The following is a 26,920-nucleotide window of genomic DNA, read 5'->3' as shown; positions in this document are numbered from 1 at the left end:
CCCTCACTGAAATGCACAGTTCATCTAAGCAAAAGATCAACAAGGAAATAAAGGCTTTAAACAACACACTGGAGCAGATGGACATCACAGATATAGTCAGAACATTCCATCCAGAGTATCAGAATATATATATTCTTCTCTAGTGCACATGGAATAGTCTCCAGAATAGATCACAACCTGGGTCACAAATCAGGTATCAACTGATACCAAAAGATTGGGATCATTCCCTGCATATTTTCAGACCATAATGCTTTGAAACTAGAATTCAACAACAAGAGGAAAGTCGGGAAGAACCCAAATACATGGAGGCTAAAGAGCATCCTACTAAAGAATGAATGGGTCAATGAGGAAACTGAAGAAGAATTGGAAAAATTCATGGAAACAAATGAAAATGAAAACACAACTGTTCAAAATCTGTGGGACACAGCAAAGTCAGTCTTGAGAGGAAAATATATAGCGATACAAGCCTTTCTCAAGAAACAAGAAAGGTCTCAAATACACAACCTAACCCTACACCTAAAGGAGCTGGAGAAAGAACAGCAAAGATAGCCTAAACCCAGCAGGAGAAGAGAAATCATAAAGATCAGAGCAGAAATCAATGAAATAGAAGCCAAAAAACACAGTAGAACAAATCAGCAAAACTAGGAGCTGGTTCTTTGAAAGAATTAATAAGATTGATAAACCCCTGGCCAGACTAAGCAAAAAGAAAAGAGAAAGGACCCAAATAAATAAAAACATGAACGAAAGAGGAGAGATCACAACCAACACCAAGGAAATACAAACAATTATAAGAACATATTATGAGCAACTATATGCCAGCAAATTTGACAATCTGGAAGAAGTGGATGCATTCCTTAGAGACATATAAACTACCAAAACTGTATCAGGAAGAAATAGAAAACCTGAACAGACCCATACCCAGTAAGGTGATTGAAGCAGTCATCAAAAATCTCCCAACAAACAAGAGCCCAGGGCCAGACGGCTTCCCAGGGGAATTCTACCAAACATTTAAAGAAGAATTAATACCTATTCTCCTGAAGCTGTTCCAAAAAATAGAAATGGAAGGAAAACTTCCAAACTCATTTTATGAGGTCAGCATCAACTTGATCCCAAAACCAGACACACACCCCATCAAAAAGGAGAATTATAGACCAATATCCTTGATGAACCCAAAGGTGAAAATTCTCACCAAAATATTAGCCAACAGGATCCAACAGTACACTAAAAAGGATTATTCACCACGACCAAGTGGGATTTATTCCTGGGCTGCAAGGGTGGTTCAACATCTGCAAGTCAATCAGTGTGATATGATACACTAATAAAAGAAAGAACGAGAACCATATGACACTCTCAATAGATGCTGAAAAAGCATTTTACAAAGTACAGCATCCCTTCTTGATCAAAACTCTTCCAAGTGTAGGGATAGAGGGTACATACCTCAATATCATCCAAGCCATCTACGAAAAACCAACAGAGAACATCATTCTCAATGGGGAAAAACTGAGAGCTTTTCTGCTAAGGTCAGGAACACAGCAGGGATGTCTCCTATCACTACTGCTATTCAACATAGTACTAGCAGTCTCAGCCTCAGCAATCAGACAACAAAAAGAAACAAAAGGCATCTGAATTGGCAAATAAGAAGCCAAACTCTCACTCTTTGCAGATGGTATGATACTTTATGTGGATAACCCAAAAGACACCACTTCAAAACTACTAGAACTCATACAGGAGTTCAGTAAAGTGTCAGGATATAAAATCAATGTATAGATATCAGTTGCATTTCTACACACCAACAGCAAGACAGAAGAAAGAGAAATTAAGGAGTTGATCCTATTTACAATTGCACCCCAAACCATAAGATACCTAGGAATAAATCTAACCAAATATGCAAAGAATCTGTACTCAGATTAACAAGTCAGAAAAAGACAGATGCTGGCGAGGATGCGGAGAAAGGGGAACCCTCCTATACTGTTGGTGGGAATGCAAGCTGGTGCAACCATTCTGGAAAACAGTATGGAGGTTCCTCAAAGTTGAGCTCTACTTTCAAAGTTGAAAATAGACTTACCCTATGACCCAGCAATCGGACTACTGGGTATTTACCCTAAAGATACAAATGTAGTGATCCAAAGGGGCATGTGCACCCTAATGCTTATAGCAGCAATGTCCACAATAGCCAAACTATGGAAAGAACCTAGATGTACATCAATAGAAGAATGGATAAAGAAGAAGTCCCACACACACACACACACACACACACTGGAATACTATGCAGCCATAAAAAGAAATGAAATCTTGCCATTTTCAATGGTGTGGATGGAACTAGAGGGTAATATGCTGAGCGAAATAAGTCAATCAGAGAAAGACAATTATCATATGATCTCCTTGGTAAGAGGAATTTGAGAGGCAAAGTGTCGGGTCTGGAGGGTAGGGAAGGGAAAAATGGAACAAGATGGGTTCGGGAGGGAGACAAGCCATAAGAGGCTCTTAATCTCACAAAACAGACTGAGGGTTGCCGGAGGGAGTGGAGTAGGGAAAGGGTGTTTGGGTTATGGACACTGGGGAGGGTATGTGCTATGGTGAGTGCTGTGAAGTGTGGAATCCTGATAATTCACAGACCTGTACCCCTGGGACTAATAGTACATTATATGTTAATTTAAAAAATAGCAATTATGTAACAGAAAAGTAAATAAAAAATAATATATAACTTCATGTAAATACCCATTTTCCATATTTGAATGTTAAGGTAATAATACACATGCATGTAATTCTTATACTATATTGGTTGTTTTGGACTAGCATGGTATGGCTGCTTCACTTGGCTCTCTAAAATATTAATCACCCTTGTATTTGATCTGAAGCCAAAGAGATTGATCGGGGTAGAAGTACTTGAGAGTTAAAAAACAAAACAAAACAATATTTCTACCTTTGTGCTACTTTTTACATGCTCACCTTACCTTAGCATAGTCTATTGTATTTATTTGTATCCTCAATAAACAGTGAACATCCTGAGGGAAATTACTATATCATAATTAACATTGTTCCTCTAGTACCCAAGATAGTAACTGAAATACAAAATAGGCTCACCAAAAATATTTCTATGAAATTGTCTTTGAAAATTTTTAGAGAATAATTTTTTTCTAAATATTAATATGCTGGGACACTTGGCTGGCTCAGTCAGTTAAGCTGCTGCCTTCAGCTCAGGTCATGATCCCAGGGTCCTGGGATCGAGTCCCACATCAGGCTCCTTTCTCATCAGGGAGCCTGCTTCTCTCTCCACCTCTGCCAGCCACTCTGCCTGCTTGTGTGCGCTCTCTCTCTCTCTCTCTCTGACAAATAAATAAAATCTTCAAAAATAAATAAATAAATAAATATTAATATGCTACACATTTTATTTATAAAGAAGAGAATAAGTTTTGCAGGTTATAAACAACCTTTCATTTAAATGGTGAACATTTAGCTTAAAAAAAGAAAATCAGTTTTAGAATTATTTTTCTTGGAAATGTAAATATAAAAAGACGTTTCAAGGACAAGAAAACACTTAATATACACACAAATATGAAATTTATACCATGTAAGTTAACAAGAAACTTCCTTCAGTTAAATAAGAAAATGAAGCTACTTGTGTAAACATATTTTTCAGCATCACGTACTAAATGAACTGCTGCCAAGCTGATTAATATGTTTAAAAGTTGGTATCTTTGAAATTTACTTCAAAAACTATATGCAAAAAGCTTTTAAAAAACTTCTGAAATTAGGTAAGAAATATTTAACAATTGATTTATCTGTATAAAAATAAAAAGTGGGGCACCTGGGTGGCTCAACTGGTTGAAGACCCAATTCTTGATTTTAGCTCTGGTCATGATCTCAGGGTTCCAATGTTGAGCCCCACATCAGGCTCAGAGGTCAGCACAAAGTTGTCTTGTCCGTCTCCCTCTGCTAGCTCCCCTGCCTGAGTGCATGCATCCTCTCTCAAATAAATAAATTGTATTAAATTACATTAAATTAAATAAAGAATGAAAAGTTAATAATTTGAGGTCTTCCCCTTTAAAATATCACTTAGCTCTTAATGGTTGACTTCTTATTCCCTACATGAATATTGTCATTTTCTATTTCTTTAGAAAGGAAGCTATTTCTAGTGAGTACTGAGAGAAATGCATTTGTAAAGAAAATATAAAAAAGTAATATAACTTCAGCTTTAAGGATAGACTCTAATACAAAAATTATTTTTATTAGTAATAGTACAATAAAATTTAAATATTTGTAATATTTAAAATATTTTATAAATTATATATTGGTTAAGTATATGATATAGCTCAAACAAAAATTTTTACTGATTAACATGTACTTAATAAGAAATAGACTACAAATCTTTTCTTAACAAAGCTGATCTCATGCTGAGATTAACTAGAAAACCACTGTTTAGACAAAATTACATTGTAGCTATGGGAGTAGTTAAGGACAGATCAGGACAAGTTCAAGGTGCCATCAGAACTCTTCCTTCTCTCTCTCATTTAAGGACTTAGATCACTGGTAAGATTCTATATAAATCCACTGGATTAGAAATGCAAAGCAACTAAGCGTGATAAGGCTATTTATGATACTAGGTTTTATTTTTACATATATATGCTTCTGTTAGGTCATTTAACTGTCCCATTTTTATTATTATTATTATTATTATTATTATTATTATTATTATTGGTCTTGTAGCCTAAGCAAAGGCTGCCTCTTAAGAAAAGTAAGAGAGTAAATTCTGGAACAAATCACATTTATTAAACAGTTTAGTCAGAACCTTCTCAAGAAAAATAAAGAGTGTGATAATTGCATGTACTTTGGTTTACAGAGACCCAGGAAGGGGTGTCAAACCTCAGGAAGCATAAAAATGCCTTTAACAGGCACCAGCATCCAGCCACTCACTAATGCGTGATTTCTAATTACTTTTGTAGTTTGTCACTCTTTAACACAATCAAATCTAATTGACCAGAAAATTTTGGTTAGATTGTACTAAGCTATGGCTAAATTTTTACTGTTATTATTCTGGTTTCTTTGTGAACATCTCAACTTTACTGCATCATTAAACCTTAAATTAGATTTTGATAATAAGAATGTTTTATAAAATTTTTTCAAACAACTCCAGTATGCACATAGGAGCTACAGTATTCTTAAATCCGCTGTCATGTCTTTTTTTTTTTTTAATTTAATTCATACCCATTTTTTTCTGGGCTATTAAAAACAATGGCACTTTAATTTTAATTAAACACTTCATTTGAAAGCCTTGCATAACAAATGTCAAACGCTAAAGGTGAACTTATGTTGAGTATCAAGGCCTTTGGTCGCATGAAAGGAATTAAAATCTGAGGGTTCTTAGTTTCAGAACCACTGATGAGGTATACATACAAGAAGGGTGGCAATTAACTATCTCAATTTAGAGTTTTCATTACTTTGTTTTAACGTTGGGAATCAGTGATCTAAGCAATAGAATGGACATTCTTGTCATTTATTCTATAAGCCTAGAAAGACAATAAAGGAATAATTGGGTTTGTTGTCTAAACATCTACTTTGTCCATATACTCTATGTGTTACTAAAGCACTGAAGATAAACATTCATGAATTTATTCATAAACATGTGTGAGTATATTCATAAAGAGAATAAAGAAAATTTTTAATCACGCTGGTAATTTTTTTTAAATGCCTCTCTAAAACAAGATGATAGGATGTGAGATAGCATCATTAGAAAGCCTCCTTGTCTGGCTTACCTTAAATTATATCTGCTAATGTTTTTACTTATATGTTTATTCTTATTTTCCACAATATCTGGAGCCTTCATCAGAGGACATCATGAATGTTTGGGGGTAAAAAAAGATCTTACACTTTTAATGTCAGATTGGGTCAGTCAAGGAACAGATCTAACCAGTTCTAATCCATTTGAGTATTAACGTCTAAGTACTTCAGACTTGGCTATCAAAGAAATGAGCACTAAATACTTAAAATCATTACAACATGGCTGGATTATAACATCTAATAAAAAATTTTAAACATTATTTCAGGATACAGATCCTAAAGACAGTAACAGTTTGTACTAACACTTGGAAAAAATTAGCTGAAAGACACAATCATGCCTCATACAATACACCCATTCTCAAAATTAATCATACATGAAGTAACTTGAATGGATCTACAAATGTATATGATCCTGAAATGAAAAGCTCTACAAATAATATAGAAAGAAAAAACTATTAGAAGATTCCAACTAAAGGTATAAAAATTCTGGTTTCTTCTAATTCTCCCTTTGTCACTGAGGTAACAACATGGCTCCCCACAGTCATGGGTTCAATTTTCTTGTAGACTTAAATTCTGATTTAAATTGAGCCAAAGAGAATAGATAAGACCTCCAGAGTATATTGACTTGGCCCACTTCCCATCTTCCACTAGGCTTGCTGCCTAATTGCCATTAGCATCTGATAAAATGTACTTATTTTCTCAGCTAAAATATAGATTTAAAAGTCAGTAAAGGTGATAAAAAGAAAGAAATATATGCCATTGCTGTAAAAAGGAAAATACAAAAGGAACAAAAACTGATGGATCTAGAAAATTATGTTAGAAAATATAATTTAACTACAACTTTAATTTTTCCATATAAAATAACATTGTTCTAAAATATTCATTAAAATATTAATCAAAAGAAAATACAACTTCTAAACACTCCTTAAAGAATATGAAACTAGTCACAAATAGGTTGTAAGACTCTTTTAGATGCATACATGATTTTTTTAGTGAAAATACTCACTAATAGAGAAGTTGTTAACCAGTAACTTATAGGCTAAGTTTTATTCTTGGACTACAGTACAAGATTCAAAATTCTCATTCCAGGTCAATCGATTAAAAAACAAAACAAAACAAAACAAAACAAACCAGCAACAATAACAATAACAAAAAACACCTCAGAAAATTAAACTGTTGAATCATTTAACTATTTTATGGTCAAATCACTTTTTCTCTTAATTCTAATGTACAATTAAAGGGGAAATTCAAACTGAAAACTTTTTATTTTACTTATCTTTAGTTACTTAAAAAGGAACGCATATAGAGCTCAACAGATGCTAGACAAATTCTAAGTGTTTTACATAGTCACAAAATTTTACAACCATCGATTGAATTGGAATGACCTTAGACTTTATTCAATACAGGGGCCAAATTTAATTTTCCTCTTGCTTTCCCCCCTCCCACACCGCACAATTTACTTCTTTGTCCAGCTTTAAAACGTTGGAATCTGAATGGCTTTATGAGGGCACAGCCTCCTTCCCCACAGGCAACCATTCCTTACTGTCTCACACCCACAGACTTCATACATTTGCATTAAATGCCTGACCTCAAGACATATGAATTTGTCACCTTTCCCTGATTTAATCTGACCCCTTCAAATTCAGGCCTATGAGAATACTCAGAAGGTTAAATGATTTGTCCAAGTTCTTAAAGTATGTTGGTGGCCATGCTGGGTCTGCTCAGAACTCCTAGCTCTTGGTCCTGTGGTGCCTTTTGAGTCTTTATATCACCCGTGCCATGTTGAGTTTCCTGCATAGTAAGCCTGAACCAGCATTTGAACATTAATTGTGCTAGCGCTTTACAGAAAAGCATTTCAATTACATACTAGCATCATTCCCTCAAAGTAAGAGTATTCCAGGAAGAACAATAAACCCTCTTTAAACATATATTAAAACTCTAACACCTAACTGGAAGTTCACAGACTATATGTGACCCCATACAGACAGATGTTCCAAAAAGTTAACTTGTATAAACTTGAAATAAATAAGTAATGCAAAGCCATGCTGAATCATGGCACAAACTGCATTGTTGTCATTTTTTAGTAAAATCAGTGGGTCAATTTAAACTAAAAGAGAGAGAGAGAGAGACTAATTTGATTACTTACAATAACATTTATAGTTGTATAAAAATGATTTGATACTACAAAGGCAAGAAAATTGCACCAATTTGAACAACCACAATGGAATCAAAATATTTAGATAATGATATCTGAAGAAAAGGATTCAAATCCATGAAATAAACAAATGAACAGAAATTGAAATACATAAGAATTTGACACAGAAAAATGCTCATTCCTTTTTTTTAAAATCAAAATTAGCAACTATTGGCACATAATAGATGTATGCCAAGTCATCTTATTAAAAACTGACTCAAGAGTAAAAGTCTTACAGTCTAATTAAAGTAATTAGGTCTTACTTCAATTGAATGATCCTTGTGCAACCAGAGGGTCTTTGTAGGCTACAGGACTCTGACAAGTTGAACCCAGGGCTCTTCATCCAGGTCCCCAACAGTCAAAGCTCATTTCCTGTTCATAAATCAAAAAACAGAGGTGATCAGTTTAAATTGGGAGCTGTATTAGATAATTTATCCGTTGGCGCCTGAATTTCATTCTTTAGTTAATGGTTTTTAGAGTTCTTTTTTAAGCAGCCTGAAATCATTTGTTCTTTTTTGCAAGAATGTATAGACATTAAAAACAAAACAAAAAAACAGCATTTAAAGGACAAGTGTACTTTACCAATCACACAAATACTCTTCTCTCTTGCTTTCATTTCTCTGTGTTTTCATTTATGCCTTAATTTAGCTAGCCTAAATGTCATATTTTCTTTATGCCATGTACTACCAAACACAATAAACAAATACACAAGAAAACAAATACCTGTACACAAACGGACTTCTTACGTCTTTGGGGAGAAAGGGTTAACCAAAGAAATAAATGTGTAGTAGAAAGAGCATAGCTAGAACTGAAAGCCTGGCTCTTCCACTGAACACCTGTGTGACTGTGGGTAATTTCTGTAACTCTTTACTAATTTCTTAAAATTTGGATGAAAATAGGTAATTTGATGAACTATTGTCAAAGTAGAGAGTGTGTGCAATGTGCCTAGCACCCTGCCTAACACATACTAGGTGCTCAATAATGGAAATAAAGTATTTCAGGAGATTGATGGACTTTCCCTATTACTTTATATTTCCTAATGCTAAGATTGGATATTCTATATTTTATATTTATGGGCTGCGATATTAATTATGCCATAATAATAAAGCTGTTTAACTTTCTTCCCCTATTTTTTAGATTTTGATTTTAGCTTTGCAATATCTGAAAACTACAGTGTTTTTATCCTCCTTTTAAAATTATTCCCCCAAAATATTTATTTTCCTCAAAGTCAACGTGTAGTATTATTTACTTTCTCTTCACTTTCCTAATTTTTTTCTCCCACATTTCAAAATCATACATCTCCCTTAAGTTCTACATAATAGGAAATCAAGTGTCATGAAGTATTCAACTACCACCATACAGGATAAAATAAAATTTCTGTATTTGTATCTTAAATTCCTTCTGCTTTCAGGGAAAAATGCTTCAGGCAGTGTCTGTAGATTTATCCAATTCTGAAGTCTCATCCAACTCTTTTTTTCTTTTCTCGCCAATTTCAGAGCTTCTTGATAATCGTAACCTAACTTGGTCAATACAGAAATGATAAGCTCTTTGGACCCACTTATTATCAAATAAAGTCCTTGGCTCAAGATTAGTGACATTACATCATCAGGACAAACACATATGCACACATGTACAAATGCACACAGATTTTCAGGATATTTCAGAGTATCTCATCTGTAGGAAATAAAAGGGATATGAAAGGAGGAAGACTGAAGACAACTACTCAATTCTAGATTTTTACTTAAAAGTGCCTCAATAGTCTACCCATGGGCAAGGCTGTGCAAGCAATCAATTATTGTCTTAGTACAAATGTAGGCTTCTGCTCTACCTTAACATTAAAAATGGAGAAGCCATTTTAAAAATGGTATTGGCACGCTCACAGAGACTTGGGTTTTCAAGCTAGAAATCACAGGAAATCTAAGTCACACAGGAATTTGCCCCTCACCTTTCTCTTGGTATCTAACTAGATAAAAATAACACGCTGTCATCTGCATCCCTACATTTGATTAAAAAATCAAACTGTGTAGAATGGTTTAGATACTGAAAAGTCATAGTTCATCTTGTCTAACATAATATCTTTGATCATTCCTTGCTTTTTTAAACCAAAAATTCAGGATTCTATTTACTAAATGAAATAAAATCGAGTTTCATGTATTGAAATGCATTATTCAGGATGTGATTTTCTCAGGTTCTTAGGGAAACCTGCCTGAATTAGCTCCTTGTGGATCTTTCAAATATCATCCTAAGTCAAAACACTGAAAATCAAAGGAAGCTTAGAGATCATCTCATTCAAACACTCACACCATACCTATCATCAGCTCTACTAAATGTTTTATTTGATAATAGACTCTACCTGGACCTTACATCCTGCGTTTTAGGAATAAATTTCAGAAATAAAGAGCTCCGTTTGTCCAAGGAGTTTGGTTTTTTTTTCTTTATACAGAGTATCAAATAGCATATACTTTTATCAGAAAGACAAAACAGTACAACTACCTGGAAATTGTCCTTAGTTCTCATCATGGCTTGATAAAAACATAATACACGAATTTGGATTTGAATAAGCACAATATATAAAAACAAAGCAAAAAAACAAACAAAAACCCAACACACACTATTCTCCATCTTAGCAAAATTTCTGTGAGATTATCACTAACAATTGTTTTTTTACATGGTTATCATTTTACTAGCTTATGGAGGATGACTTTTCCTCAAGGCTTCAAGCCACTCTGATCAAGAACAAAAATTCCCAATGTCAATCATAAATTTCATTTTTAGTTTAACACCCATTGAAAGCCCACCATGAGCTAAGACTACCAACTCCAAATACTTGTAAATGGCTTTGGGATTCTTTAATATCTTGATCCACCAGAGATACTTGAAGGCAAGAACTATGCATTGGTTAACTATGTCCCCAGGACCTATCACTGTGCCAGTATAGAGAGTATGCACAATAAATGTTAGTTAAATGGCATCTGTGATTCTTAACATTTCTAAACCTTTCCATATCACAAATCTCCTTGCTGTCCTTTTGCAGAATACAGTGTTCCCTCCATACCTTTTCTCTTTTGGCCTTCCTTTCTGAGACATTTATTTTGTTCTCTTTTGCCTAGTTTCTAATCATTCTCCAAGATTCACCTATATCATGAAATCTATTCCAGCTTAGGCATTTAAATTTTCTCAAGACTATACTACACTAATCTAATCTTTTGAAAAAGAGTAGAAAAATCAGATTTATACTTCTTATATATCCCTCAGAGTTCCCAGCTCAAAGCTGGACATGCAGTTGCTGGCTACTGTACAGGATACAGGTATCTTGTGAGCTAGGAAAGATACAAGTTACTTGTTGATGAATTAGATCAGGGATTGGCAAACAATAGGCCATGGGACATGTTTTGTAAATGAAATTGTATTGCAACACATCCACTGTTTCTGTGTTGTCTATGGCTGCTTTCCTACTATAACAGCAGAGTTCAGTTGTTGCAACAGAGACTATATATCCCACAAGCCTATAATATTTACCATCTGCTCCACTACAGAATATGCTTGCCAATCAGCATATTAGCTCAGTGGTTCTCCAGCATGGACCCGAGAAGAGATCTGGTCCATTCACAGCCTTTAAGCTCTGTGGTTAGACAGTACCCTAGAACCCAATTCTTCAAGTGTGATCCCAAGACTAGAAGTTCCCAACATCACTTGGGAACTGGTCAGAAATGTAAAATCTTAGGCCCTATCAGATTCTGGATTAGAAACTCTGAAGGAGGAGACAATAATCTCTGTTTTTAACCAGCCCTGCAAATGATTCTAATGTCTGCTCCAATTTGGGAACTACAGATTAGATAAAAAGAGGAGTATTTATTAGCATCTGTCCATAATGACTTGACCTGGTTGTGGCAGACCTAGCTTCTTCAACTGATACTAATATGCACAGAGATTTAAGTAATTAAAGGATATCAATTATATTTTACCTGCCCTGAAATGTGACATCTTGGGTTTACTCTGAAGAACACCAAGGAGCAGCATTACTTTGATATGGGGATTGCTATAGCACTTTCAGTAAATGCTAATACACCCACAAGCTGTATATCCAAAGGAAAGACAATATACCAAGTGTCAAAGTGTAAAATCTATCCAATTTAGATTGAAATATCAAAGCAATATAGCAGATAAGCTCCAATTTTTATAGGACTGCCTGTCAAGACAAACCTTTGCACAATAATTCTCAGCAGGGACACAGGAGAGCGGACTGCAGCTCAGTATGGGCCTCTGTTAATCAAGGATTTGTTATAACATGTATATCCCCCAGCTCTGAGCCTCACATGTGGCCAGATAACACTTTCCATGATAGTGTGTGAGTAGTAAAAGGAAAATCACCACCAATCCTTGTGGAAGGTAGTAACTAGAGAGCATTTCCCCTGAAAAAAACAATATATATTATGTTCTATAATGTATACAATTTCCACAAAATCATTGATGTTTAAACTTTACAATAAATCCCCCTTCTTGATTGTTTCTGTCTAGAACACAGACTTGCACCGGCAGCTATGGCTATGATGTGAAAAGGTTATAATACACAAAATATAATGGCAAGGTATTGATAAAAGACGAGCAAGATAAAGTTATTTCTTCTGGAAAGAACCTTGCCTCAATGCATTATATTTAAGGCTGAAAGCTTGGCAGTTGTATCAGGAAACAAACAATAAAATTATTTAGCCTATTGAAGAGTTTCTACATAAAGGTGGAAAGAAGCACGTCAATCAATAAGAATACTATTGACTGACAGCTTCTAGAAAATTCACATTTCTTAGTCATAAAAAAATCATTGTTTCCACATAATCATCATTTCTCTTTTGAAAAGTGGCCAGGGACTTCATATGCCTAAACTCTATATAAACGTTTATTCAATAGCCATTTAAGAGTGTTTTTATTTAGATGTGTATCTATGGAAAACAGGAAAAAGCATTCAGATCCGCTGTGTATTAGAAAATTTGGTAATATGGACCTAGACTTCACATCTATGAATTTAGTAAATGGGCACTGTTCAGACTGTTAGGATTCAGATTCAAAGATTTGAAACTCACAAATTTAAATCCAAGATGAATATATAATTTGGTACATTTATGCATAACAGCACAAATTAAAAAAAGAAGCATATACAATTATCCCTCAATATAGGAACTACCAGCCTATGTAAAGATAAAAACTTTGCTTCACTCAGAAATAATTCACAGTAGGGAGACATAATATCTATCTAGAAGGACAGTGAGTCACAAATAGTGTGAACCAAGGAGGCAGCAGAGGCTGAGTAGGTTACAGAAAGTAATTAGAAGTAATGCTCTAAAATTTTAAGGAGTGGAAAATTAGGCTAAATGTTAGAAACCTTTCATAGCAAGTCCATTAGCCTCTAGAATCAACCTCCAGCTGAAGCTTCTTCAATTGAGTCATTTAAAATTAGACAAGAGCCTGTCTTTGCCAAAATACCATAGGGAATTACTCATAGGGAATGACTAGCGGGATGTACTAAACGAATTTTCTTTTGCTCCTCTTTTACATTCACACACATTAAAAAAATAGTGAGATGAAAATGTTCAGATTATTCTTACTACTATTCCATGATGTTAAATTCATATTGTTTTTATGTTTTTCAAAAGGAGGAAGATGATGGGATAAAAAATAATTAAAAGATAAAAACTCCTCTTGATTAGACCACTCAAAGTATTAAATTCAAGGAAAAGACATATTGAAAGAAAGCATGTTCATTCATAAAATCTGCATAGTTAAAAGCATATTTAATTATCAGCAATGTCCTAGTATAATTCATAACAGTGCTGATAATCAATACTAAATGAATGAATAAATGAACACTTTCCCCATTCTGGAGACTGTCTCTTCTAGGATTTATGGCCTTGAGAGGTAGGCTTATTGTAGTTATTAATTACTGAGACCCAAAGAAGGCTGCCTGGGCTCAAAGCCTGGTTTTGCTACTTACTAACTGTGTTATCCTTGAATAAGTAACTTAGTCTCATTATGCCTCAGTTCCCTCATCTGAAAAATGAAGAGAAATTATAACTGTAGTAGTCAGTTCCTATGGTTTTTGTAAATACTAATGAGTTAATAGCAGTAAAACGTACAATCTATTAGAGAGTAATCACTCAGTAACTACAAGATGTTATTATTAACCATTACTACTGTGTATACTGACCAATGTAGGAGATTTTAGGAGATCAGTCTAGAAAATATCTGAAAAAAACAGTTGGAGTGACAAGCTATAGGTTCTTGGTACATGATATATTTACCAAAATACTACTAAAAATCAGTCCGTTCCTTCTTAAGCTTAATTATGGAAAATAAGTGATTATTCTCACCCAAGTTAAAAGAAGCCTGACCTTTCCCTCCCAGACCACATGTCTATTCACACGTAGTTACTTAGCTTTAGGCTCTGTGTTGTATGTCAAGTTCTTGATCCCAGTAGGGCAGCCCATCAGGCCACCTTGGTTTTCTGGATTTCACACCTACAATGATACCACCCCTGCCAGTTATTCATAAACATAAACTATCTGATGCTTCAGGGATAATTGCTACTTGGTCAATTAACTCAAAAGATAAGCAATGTAAGTTATAAGTCAATCTTTCCAAATTTCAGTTCCAGCTAAACCATGAGCTCTATGACCTTGTCATTTAAACTTTAGGCCTATTTTCTCATCTGTGAAATGGGAAAATCATATTAATTATACCATCTCATAGGGTCACATTATGTACTTTATAAGTGCATAGAAAAAGACTAGCTATTGCTATTTTCAATAGGTTTGAGATATAATTTATATAACACATCCATTGTGTACAATTTAATGATTTTTTAGTAAATTTATAAAATAATGCAACCATTATAATTCATTTATCCCAAAAGGTTCTCAATGCCCATTTATAGTCAATTATCATTCCCAATCCTAGCCCTAGGAAACCAATGATTGGTCAATTTTGGACACGTAATATTTTAATTAAGTAATATGTGACCTTTGTCACATATTTGGCTTATTTTACTTAGTATACTTTTGAGATTTATCACATCATAGTATGTATCACTACTATATTCCCTTTACTGGATCTTAAGATCTTAGATCTTCTGGGAAAAGATCTAAATATTATTTTCTTTCCAGACTGGTCTCTAAGATCATGTTTGATTTCAGAACAGTCTTTCACTATCATATAAGTAGGAGCTTTCAGGGATTCATCTGTTCTCCTGTCAGTTAAGATTAAGACCAGACTAGTGAGAATAAACTGAACACATTTCCAGACTGTCAATATATCTCACAATGTACAGCCTTTATTCCATTCCTTCCAACTATCATCATTTCAAATCCATGAACCACCATTCCCTTTAAAGGCCTGTCACAAGTCATTATTACTTTGATGTTTTCCACGGTTCCTTGGGACAATTTATATACCCCCCAAAATATTAATAATATTAATGAAAGTCAATAGTATTTCCAGAGTGGAAGAGCAGAGAGCCTAGGATCTGAAAAATCACCAAAAGAGGATGATTGCCTATGCTGAGTGTGTAGAGAGAGAAAAAAGGTTAATGATGGGATTTTAATAAACTTCAACTTTTAAAACGTGGTTAAGAGGAGAATCCATGTAAAAGAAGTGGGAAGAATGTAACAGGGTTACAAGTGCAAAGGAATGAAGAGATTCAACAATGCGAAAAGGTTCAGGGAACACAAAGGTCAAGTAACATAAGCACTTAGAGCATGCCCATTGGCTCCGAGGCCTGAGGATGCTGGAGTTCATTTGAGGCAGGCAATGCAAATTAATGAAGCCACTGGACATAAAGCAATGAAGAGTTGCAAAGACTGTGGTAAAGTTGGAAGTAGCAATAGCTACTGAGCTCCAGCAGACTGTTGCCATGTGAGACAATAAGTTTAGGGATGGCCACTCTTCTTCTTCAAAGAAGCCCAAAATAAATTTGGGGAAGGTCTCAACTTTTAAATGTTACAAATTATTTTTTAATTTAAATTCAATTAACATATAATGCACTATTGGTTTCTTGAGGTCAGTGACTCATCAGTCTTATGTAGTATCCAGGACTTATGCCATCATGTGCCCTCCTTAATGTCCATCACCTAGTTACCCCATCCCATTACCCCTCTTTCCCTCCAGCAATCCAGCAAATAGTTTGTTTCCTATGATTAAGAGTTTTTTATGGTTTGTCACAATTTTATTTTTAAACACACTGTGTATAAAAATTATACCCTCTGAGAAATTTGGATTTATTCCAGATACTCAAAGACTGGTTTCAACATTCAAAAATCAATTAATGCAATTCATTATATATATATATACATACACGCACGCAGGAAAAATACTTGACAAAATCCAACACCTACTCATGATGAAGCTCTCAGCAAACTAGGCACAGAAAGGAAATTTTTCAACTTGATAAAGAACATCTAAAAATCCTATAGATCATACTTAATGGTGAGGAACTAGATGCTTCCCCTCTATGGTCAAGAACAAGTGAAGGATGTCCCCTCTCATTGATTCTTTTCAACATCACACTGGAAGTCATAGCTAATGCAATAAGACAGGAAAAGGAAATAACATATATACAGATTAGAAAGGAAGACATAAAGCTCTCTTTGTTCACAGATGATATGGTTACCTTATGTAGAAAATCTGAAATAATCAATTAAAAAATTCCTGGAAGAATTATAGGAAAGAGAATATAAAAAGTCAATTGTTTTCCAATATACCAGCAATGAAGAAGTGGAATTTGAGTTAAAAAAAAAAAAAAAGAACACTTATATTAGCACCACAAAAAGTACTTAGGGGTTAGTCTACAAAAATACATATAAGATCTATATAAGGAAAACCATAAAATTCTGATCTACAAAATCAAAGAACTCAATAGAAAGCTATTCCATCTTCACAGATAGGAAAACTTAATACTGTCCATATGTCAGTTCTTTCCAACTTGACCTAAAGATGTAGTGCAATCCTAATCAAAATCCCAGCAAGTTTGTTTGTGGATATTAATGGATTCTAAAGCTGATAAAAAGAGGCAAAAGGTTGCAAATAGCCAAAATAATATTGAAGATGACCAAAGTCAGAGGACTGATGCTATCCAACTTCAAGGCTTAAAATAAAACTTTAGCAATCAAGACAGCATGGTATTGGTGAAAAAAAACAAACAGATCAAAGGAACAAATGGAGCCACAAAAATATAGTCAACTTACCTTTGACAAAGAGAGACAATTCATTCAAGAAATGATAGTCTTTTAAGCAAATGGTATTGGAACACCCAGATATTCACAACCAAACAAACAAACAAACAAAAAAACCCAAAACAAAAAACAACTAGATAAAGAAATTACAAGCTTCATAAAAATTAACAAAATAGGTCATAGGCCTAAATATAAAATGTAAATCAATAAAACTAGAAATTAGCATAAAAGAAAATCTGGATGAACTTTGGTCTGGCAGTGACTTTCTAGGATACAACACTAAGGGCACGATCCATGAAAAAGGAAATGATAAGTTGGACTTCACTAAAATGAAAAATCTTCTATGTGGAAGTCATTGTCAAGAGAATTGGAAGATAGCTACGAAGAGAAAATGTGCAAAAAGACTGTTACCCAAAACATACAAAGAAACCTAATAAGAAGAAAATGAACAGTCCAAGTGAAAAATTGGGCAAAAGATTTGGACACCTCACCATAGAAGATATACAGGTGGAAATAAGCATATGCAAAGATGTGCATCATACATCTTTAGAGAATTGCAAATGAAAACAATGCAATACCATTACATAGTTGTTAGAATGGCTAAAATCCAAACCACTGACAACACTGATAAGAATATGGAGCAAAAGGAATGTTCATTCATTGCCAGTGGATATGCAAAATAATAAAGCACTTTGAAAGACAGTTTGCAGTATCTCACAAAGCTCAACACACTCTCACCATATGATTCCACAATTGTGCTCTTTGGTCTTTACCCAAAAGAGGTAAAAACTTATGTCCACACAAAAACCTGAACATGGATATTCATAGCTTTATTCATAATTGCCCAAACCTGGAAGTAACCAAGATGTATCTGACCAGATGAATGAACAGTGATATATCTAGACAAAAACATAGGAATAAACTTTAAATACATATTACCAAGTGAAAGAAGTCAATCTGAAGGCTACATACTGTATGATTCCAACTATATATTATTCTGGAAATGCAAAATGATGGAGACAGTAAAAAGAACAGTGATTGCCAGAGGCTTGGGGGGAAGTAAGGATGAGTAGGTGGAACATAGGATTTTTGAGCAGTGAAACTATTCTGTACAATACTGTAATGGTAGAAACAAAACATTATACTTTTGCCAAAACCCACAGAGATCAAAAAGCATAAACCCTAATACCAACATGGACTTTGGTAGATACTGATGAGTCATTGTTGGTTCTTTGGTTGTTATAAATGTACCATTCTGGGGTGTGATGTTAGTGGTGGGAAGGTCATACATCCATGAGGAAAGGGTACATGGGAACTCCACTTTCTGCTCAATTTTGCTGTGACCCTGAAACGACATACTATTAATAATAAAGTCTATTAATTTTTTTAAAAGAACTGAATAAAATTAAATCAAGCACACACATAGGGTGAGCTAAATAAAACATGTCGCTATGCTGGATTCTAATTTGTTTAAAGGCAATGGCAGCACATACATGCCAAGACTTAGGATATAACTAGTAATAAGTGTAAAACCTATTGACTCAGAAATAGTCAAGAAAAAGTGTGATTATCGTATCTCGTATTTCTAGGTCTGAAAGACAAGCCTAAGTACTAACAAGAGAGTGGGTCATCATTTCCATCTCCTTAGTAAACAATTTTTTTACAAAGCAGAATTAGGCTTCTACCACTTTATATACAACTGATTAGAAGATAATAAATATTCAAAAATTTCTATAATCAAAATATGAGAAATAGGGGAAATGCCCTTCTCACCCAACCCATCATGCAAACATATTTAGATAAAAATTAAATACAACTCTAGAACAAGGCCACAGCAATATTTAAATAAAATTAACATACAAGTTTCAGGAGAGTATAGCCTTTATTTACTGATTTATTTCTAGAATCTAACACAGTGCCTGGTGCAGAAAATAAATAATAATAAATATTTGGTTAATAAATAAATGAATTACATATTCACTTTAGAAAAAAATCATTCCACCTTCATTGTACATCAGAAAGGGGCCAGCATGAAAATAAGAGCAATTTGTTAGCAGCCTATTGCAACTGTTCAGCCATGAAATAACAAAGGTGTGGAAAAAAGCAATAGCACTGGAAATGAGCAGATGCAGCCAGTAAAAGTATAAACCACAGCATGCTAAGAGCAGTGAGGATGAGTTACTGAGAGCAGCAAATACTGAAGGGCTAAAAGAAAAGAATGCCCCAGGAAAGATACTGAGAAGGGATACTGGGGATGTATGAAAGGAATCAGAAGACAACAGTGTGACAGAAACTCAGAAGGGATAGATTTCAGAGACAGGAAAAATAGTATCAAGTGTGCAAAGAGGCCAAGTACCGTGAGCAGGGCTGGAATTAGGGGTGAATAAAGCAGTAACCTTGGGCAAAAAAACTTAAGGGACATCAATCAGTGATCAAGATAAAAATATAAAAAATGCATTATTTTTAAAAATAAAAAATTAATGCAAAAGAATCCATGGTAAACAAAAGTTCAAAATTTTAAATGAAGATGAGGTTGTGGTTTTGTGTTTTATTACCCTCCATTATTATGCATCATGACAGCCTGCAGTTCCTGGACCTGCAAAGCTTTTGCTTTCCCACTGAGCTGGTTTCGGGGTTGATAACGGTGTGCCAATAAATTGGACAGCATGGGGCTTTATTTATAATCATATTTTTTTATTTTAGAGCTTTACTACCTTTTTCTGCTTGGTTCAAAATATGGGAGGATATCTTAATAAGCATATACAGGGCACGCCTTTTTCCTTTTACCACAGTTTCCGACATGGCTTGGCACAGCACTGACTGAGACTTGGAAAGCTTCCTTTGGGTTTAGCAATTAGAAAGCCATTGGTGACTTAGTGGGAGTAGTTTCAATGTGGTGGTGAAGGGAGGGGCCGGATTGCAGTTGATTAAACAGAGAGTAGGCTGAGGGCAAAGGGCCAGTAAAGATGTTTGAGAATAGTGTGTAGATACTCCATGAGGCAATACAATTTCCAGACTGTTCTTTCATTCAGAGGGATCCACCCAAATCTGTCTGTAGGGAAACAAATATAGTTTAAAAAAAAAAAAAAAAAAGCAAGCAAACACTGGTCATCCCTACTGTGCTGCTTTAGAAACAATCATTTTCACTGAGGCATTACACATATTACTTAGGCCTCAGGCTCTGTGCCCACTGGCCAAAATCACCATGGTTTCATCAGAGCATTTCTGAAATATTTCTGACAATGTGTGTGTTGACATAATTTTCTCCTAAACAAACCACATCACAGGAATTAACTCCACAAAGAATAGTTCTCTTGAAATCTGGATGATTGCCACCAAAAAAAAAAAAAAAAGGCAATTTTGTACTAATATTTAGATTTAGCTTGAAACATGTAGTAAATGCCTACTTGTTAACCTTTTAGATTCAGATATCTCACAGGAAAAATTCCAAATTGGTTTATAAATGTTATCTTGGGTACAGGATGATCCTTGAAATTTAATCATATCTTTACCTCTAGAATTTTCTAGTATTAATATGCAAATACAGGTATAGTTATGATGACCAACTGAAAACTCTCAGTAATAATGAAGGTGAAGGAGTACTAAGCATATAAAAGAGGAAGTTTTCTAATTAAAACCGAATTAAACACTTTAAGCAGAAAACCATGTTTTTGGTTATTTTTAGTACTAATCTCAGAAGGCTAACGTTTGATGAATTCAGTTATAGTTTCAGAAAGCCAAAGGCTTCATTCCCAAGACACATTTTTACTGGTAATTAAATGAGAAAATGTGGAAACAACACTTGGGTAGAAAGTGGGAAGTACACCCCAAAGAGTGCTTACAAGGTGCATGTCTAAAAAGATGAAATCAACACGTGTTCCTCAGAAATAAAAAACATGTTACAAGTTAGCAAATGACTTTCTCTTCAAATATTAACGAGTAGCACTTCTCGATGTATTCTAAAAATACTTCCATGAATCAACTCTGCCTTTGGTGAGAAGTCAGGTTCCTGGTTCCAGATGAATGAGAATCTGAATCTTCATTTTTAACTTCCTCAAGGGATTCTCAGGAGTGGCAAATTTTAAGCACTGAAGATGATATTATATACTCTATTATGTATAGTACATGTACTATCATTTTTATAGGATGGATTTAATTGTGAAAATGTAGTGAAGAATAGGTCTACCATTCCATAAAAAAAATCACATAAATGTTGTGCAAATTACTTTTAACAAAGTTAGTACCCTAGATCCATAAGGATGGCAGGTAAAATATCATCAATACGTATTTGTTGAATGTTCATAATAAATGCAATAAGTAAATCTAATATGTAAAAGATATTCCTTGTCACTAGGGAGGTTGTGATAAATAATTGTGATAAATATTTTTTTTCTTAATCTCTAATCCTTCAGAACGCAAATATTTTCCAATCTCTCACTTGCCTATTTCTAAAATAACAATAGTCTCCTAAAAAAAAGTAAAATACATGTAAATATGAACTTGGGATTACCATGTCAATATTTGCTTACTAAAATATGCCAAAGGGTTTACAGAGTTTTTAGAATTGTCTCAGAACTACCCAATTGCTTATCAGTCTATTTCAAGTTATAAAAGCACATAAAAACATACAGCATCTTTAGAAATATAGTCCTCTGTGACCACACAATGAGAAAGACAACCTTGCTGTGCAGCTATGAGAGGTGGATTTCCAAAAGGTTAATTCTTAATTAATAGCTCTTAATTACAACTTTACATCTCACTTCTTTTATTTGAGCAAGACTTTCATATTTTAGTTTAATATGTGATATGTCATACTCCCTCACAATCAACATTAACACCACAAACACAGCCAGTTTCAGGGAAGCAAAAGGTCATGGAGAAAGAAATTGTCATGAAGAATGGTCCTCTTCAAATAGAATTTCCATTGTTTTCTCTGGCTCTCATACAGAACATATTTCCCATCTTCTTCCCCATGAAAATAGTATTAAATATATGTGTATGTTTGCTAAGGAAATTCTTTGTTAGGAAGACCTTTCAATAAGGCATTGACTACACACAGACACATCAAAGTTGCTGTGGTAAAAAAAGATTATCGATTTAGTAGCTAGCAAAACCAGTCACTTAGTTTGACTGTAGCATCATCTATAATCAGATGACCCAGGCCAAGGACCCTTCCACTTAATTTACTGAATATTCATTGCTTTTGATTTTAAAAGCAATTGTATGCTTTTTAAAATTAAAGCCCAAAGTAACCATCTTAAGTAAGTTTAGTTCCATTATATTTATATGTGCCAATTGATTCTATTAATAACATTTGTTAGACTATACACTCTTAGGAAAGATCCTTGCCAAAAAAATTTGTATTCCCCTATTTTCTTATTAATAACTTCTTAAGTAAGCAAAATCTGTTAGGGTAAAAGTCTGAGAAAATGTTTGAAAAATTAGGGTTCCTTGGAAAGAAGGGGAATGGAAAAGATACAGTGGGTATTAGCAATATATCGGACCCCTCAGGAAATGTTAAGGATTCCTCAAATCACACCAAACCACAGTACCTCCAAAGAGAAAGAGGACAAATGTTTGAGATAAGGACCATGGCTTTCCTGGGACTATGAAGGATTCAGAGTTTTTGCCTTTCTGGAGAATGTGAGTTGAATGAGGTTTGGAGCAGATGTTGTTACAAGTAAAAATAGGAGGGAGCAGTGGATAACAATAGGTGGAGAAAAGTGTAGGGAGGCAATCAACACAGGCCTATTATGCTCCTACTGTTTTTGCTGAGTCTGTGGCCTTGGCTGTTCTTTGACTGAAGACACTTCTCAGAATTGTTTATGAACCCGAAATTCTGAGAAGTGAGTTAATATCACAGGAATGCATCAGGTAGTTCTGCAATTCACCTGGTCTCCCTCTGGTCAAAGTCTTGCTGACAGATTGCTAGAAAAGTGGTGGGTCTCTTATGTTCAGGTTCCCTCAGGAGTGACGTATCCACAGCATACCCACGACTCAGGCAGGCTCCAGCAGGCAGTCGACAAGTACCTACAGTATTTTGAGCTTGGACAACCAGCAAAATTGCTTTAACTTCTGCTTCTCCTGTGAGTAACTCCAGGAGTCTTCTGTCTTCTGTCAGCATCCATGAGACTATGGCAGCCTCATTCACTAGCTTCTGTAGTTGTTTCAGTGGGGAGTTCTGTGGCTTCTAGCTCCCCTCCATACTGTCAAACTTATTTTATCCAGATAAAAGGTTATTTTAGTAAGGGAAGAGAAAACATCAGCATGGAGCCATGCCTTCCTTTAGGTCAGATCCCATTCAAAATTATAAAATTCAGGGTCTCTTGTCACTGAGCTCCTGCTTCACTGCCTCAAAAATTTTTACCTCATTGGCCATAAACATTGAATTTTCAAGAAGGGGACTTGTTCATTAATATAGACTTTCTTCTCTCACATGTTTATTTGATGAAGATGAACATTTAGAATAATGTTTAATGTAGAAATATTCAATGTTATATTCCAAATGCTCTAGTTTCAAAAAAGTATACTTTTATCACCTCTTACACATTTTTTCACAGAATATTCCACAAATCTCTTACAAACCACACTAACTATGCTTTATATTACAACTCAGATTAAAGTTACAGCCTGTTCTACATAAATGTTTTTGGATTCCTAATTATTAGCATAATTTAATATGGGGCACACATTCTTTAAAAAAAAACAAGAAACTGAAAGAAAACTTTATTCAAAAATAATATACTCCTTTATTTCTCCCTCTCTTACTTGCTCTTTCTCACTCTAGTTAAATATTTAATAATCATTTAAATTCAACAACAGCCTGCTTAAGTTAAAAATATTGAAATAAGTCATGTAAAAAATCGTTTTAAAGTCAAGCACCGGAAACACACATTTTGTGCACTTCATTTCATTTTATAGTCTCTAAGAACTATTACAATTTTTAATAAACTTGTATCTGGGATTTGAAGCCAAATACTTAGACTCAAAAGGCAAGAATTTATTAACCAAAAGACACCCTAAGTGGTACTAAAATGTATTCCCCAGTGGTAAGTTTTAAATGAGTTGTAAAAACTGCATTTTACTAATCTAGTCACAATTAAAGAACAACAGCTGTCCCATCTGTATTCCCAATGCCCACTTCTGTAATGATGATGATTTTTTTCATTTATGACATTGCAGATAAACAAACGTCTCATGGTTGAGTTCCAAAATTTTAGTTCTATCACTGTAATTGCAAAATGTTTTATTTTGTTTCAATCTTTAAAATATATGATGTTATATAAGTTTAAATTAGCAATGTTCCAGGCTAACAAAATAGTATGATCTATATTCCTATTTATATCTTTATTTCTATTGAGATATATGTATATATGTCCATATATATAATCTACTTACATCCATATATAGATCTACTTACATCTACATATATAGCTGTCATAATATAGATGTATATAACTATCTTGGATAATTTATCATTATACAAAATAAATTAGTTCTAACTTTTACTGCTAAGAAATGTTTTATTAATAGCCACATCAGTATCTCCCTTTCAGAATCTCATAAATATACTAAAAACCATGTTTTTAAAAAAGAGAGTATGTTTTCTTTTAAAAACTATCCACAAGGGTGCCAGGGTGGCTCAGTTGGTTAAGCAACTGCCCTCAGCTCAGGTCATGATCCTGGAGTCCCAGGATGGAGTCCCGCATCGGATTCCTTGCTCAGCAGGGAGTCTGCTTCTCCCTCTCACCCTCCCTCCTCTCAGGCACTCTCTTTCTCTCATTCTCTCAAATAAATAAATAAAACCTTAAAAAAAAAAAAACTAACCATAAATTACATTACGTGTCAAATGTTACTTTAATACAAGCTTGCATCAAAATGAATCCTCTGGAATCTTTTGTTTAAAGTAAAATTAAAACTGTATTGTCTGTCATAAAGCAAATTATTTCTGGATATTTTTAATAAGATTACTTTAAAATAGACTCAGCTTTCCTGAGTGATGTGTATTAGCACATAAAGCAAATTATTTCTGGATATTTTTAATAAGATTACTTTAAAATAGACTCAGCTTTCCTGAGTGATGTGTATTAGCACATCACTCCATTGTCTAAATGTAATATAATTTCAAACATCTCAAATTCAGGAGGATATTGTTCCTTCTATCTCACCTTATCTCTCAGGTATATTTAGGATTAAAATTAAAAGTGAAAAATAATCAAAAGATTTAACAAGCAGTCAAGACATGTAATGATAACAGCTCCGAGCTAATATGAAGAAGAAAACTGGTGTTATAACTTGTAGTGAAGTTTTTATCAGTCACCTCACCTCCTTGGTTTTGAAGCCTTTCATTTATACGATATAGGAAACATAAGAAGTCATGAATTGTAGCTCATAGACATTAAAGTTATATGCCTCTTTTGATATCAAGAAAACCAACCACTTTTAAAATCACATTGGCAGTCAACTTAGATCTTAAAGAAAATTGAATAGGACCGTTTGTAAAGAAAATATACACATTCTGACCTCTGTAATTCTAACATAAGTGTATAAAGAGATGGGAGATTTTCAAGAGAAAATTAATCCATGCCACCTCCTATTAATATTATTTAGTGTTGCTGGTAGGAGAAATAGTACAAATGTTAATTTCTAATACTGAACTGTTTCTTAATGAATTGTATTCTGTTACGTGAAATGGAAGTTGCTGATTATAAACTACCTCTCTCCATGACTCAAGTCATCTTACATGGAACACTATATAGTGATGATTTTACAGTGATATATAGACATCTCACAGGCATACAGGGTCAGAATGGCTTCAACTAGAAGAAAAAAAAATTTTAAGAAAGAGGAAAGGGCAAGTTGGGGAGAAAGAGAGGGACTCTTTTTTTTTTTTTTTTTATCCCTTCAGTTCTTCCCTTCTATCACTTCTTGCACTCTGGCTTTGTAATATGGGAGTAGAAAATGACTGACTTCATACCACTATCACCAGCTGACTTACTTAAATCATCTAGCCTAATGAATACCACTTATTTTCTTCTCATATTTATGCTAACTGCAGGATTCTGCATCTTGTGGCTAAAAGAGAACTACTATTCCATGGAATTTGGTAAGAGGCCTGGATTTAGACAGGGATCTAATCTGAATTCTAAAATTCACCATTCTGGGAACTTTAAATTATTTAACCTCCCTGAACCTCAGTTTCTTTATCTTGTTCAGTGGGGATTATATCAGTCTCCCAAGGCAAAAATTGGACACTCAAGGACAAATCTTTTTCCTCTGTTTTTTTTGGAAGGTAGTTTCTCATGCTAGTTCTGCTATTAAATACTGTTACCATCATTTCACCTCTGATTCTCAGCTTCTGTGTCATAAAATAATGAAGGTATAGGCTCTTTGGCTCTAATTTCTAGGACTTCATTTAAATTGCACAAAGCAGGGCTTTAACATCTAATTACAGTTATTAAATAACCTCAAAGAAATTAATGGCAGAATAGTCTCAAATCCGAGTTGATATAAATCAACAGTTTTAATGATATAGACTATGAAAATTATTGTGAACATGTAAGCAATATATGATTTCAAATTCAGATAGGCAATGTGAAAGATAAACCCCCAAAATAGAGTGCTTCATTGCACAATTCTTCAGTGACATATCCTATAGCTAAAGGAGAGTTCTTGTTTAAAAAAAAAAACAAAACACAAAAACAAAAACAAAATAAACAAAAAAACTGAA

At 34.1% G+C, this 26,920-nt stretch overlaps 1 protein-coding gene across 1 annotated transcript in view; it reads right to left on the bottom strand.

The window, feature by feature from the left end:
* NAALADL2 (N-acetylated alpha-linked acidic dipeptidase like 2) overlaps positions 1–26,920 on the bottom strand; it is a 1,359,315-nt gene that overhangs the window by 1,028,262 nt on the left and 304,133 nt on the right. The window contains exon 3 of the mRNA XM_080802354.1: positions 8,236–8,344. The gene's annotated coding sequence lies outside the window, so the exon portion shown is untranslated. The remainder of the gene's footprint in view (positions 1–8,235; positions 8,345–26,920) is intronic.

This window comes from Martes martes (assembly GCF_963455335.1).
Source record: "Martes martes genome assembly, chromosome: 1".
NCBI classification, from domain to species: Eukaryota; Metazoa; Chordata; class Mammalia; order Carnivora; family Mustelidae; genus Martes; species Martes martes.
This window is presented reverse-complemented; position numbering and strand designations above follow the sequence as displayed.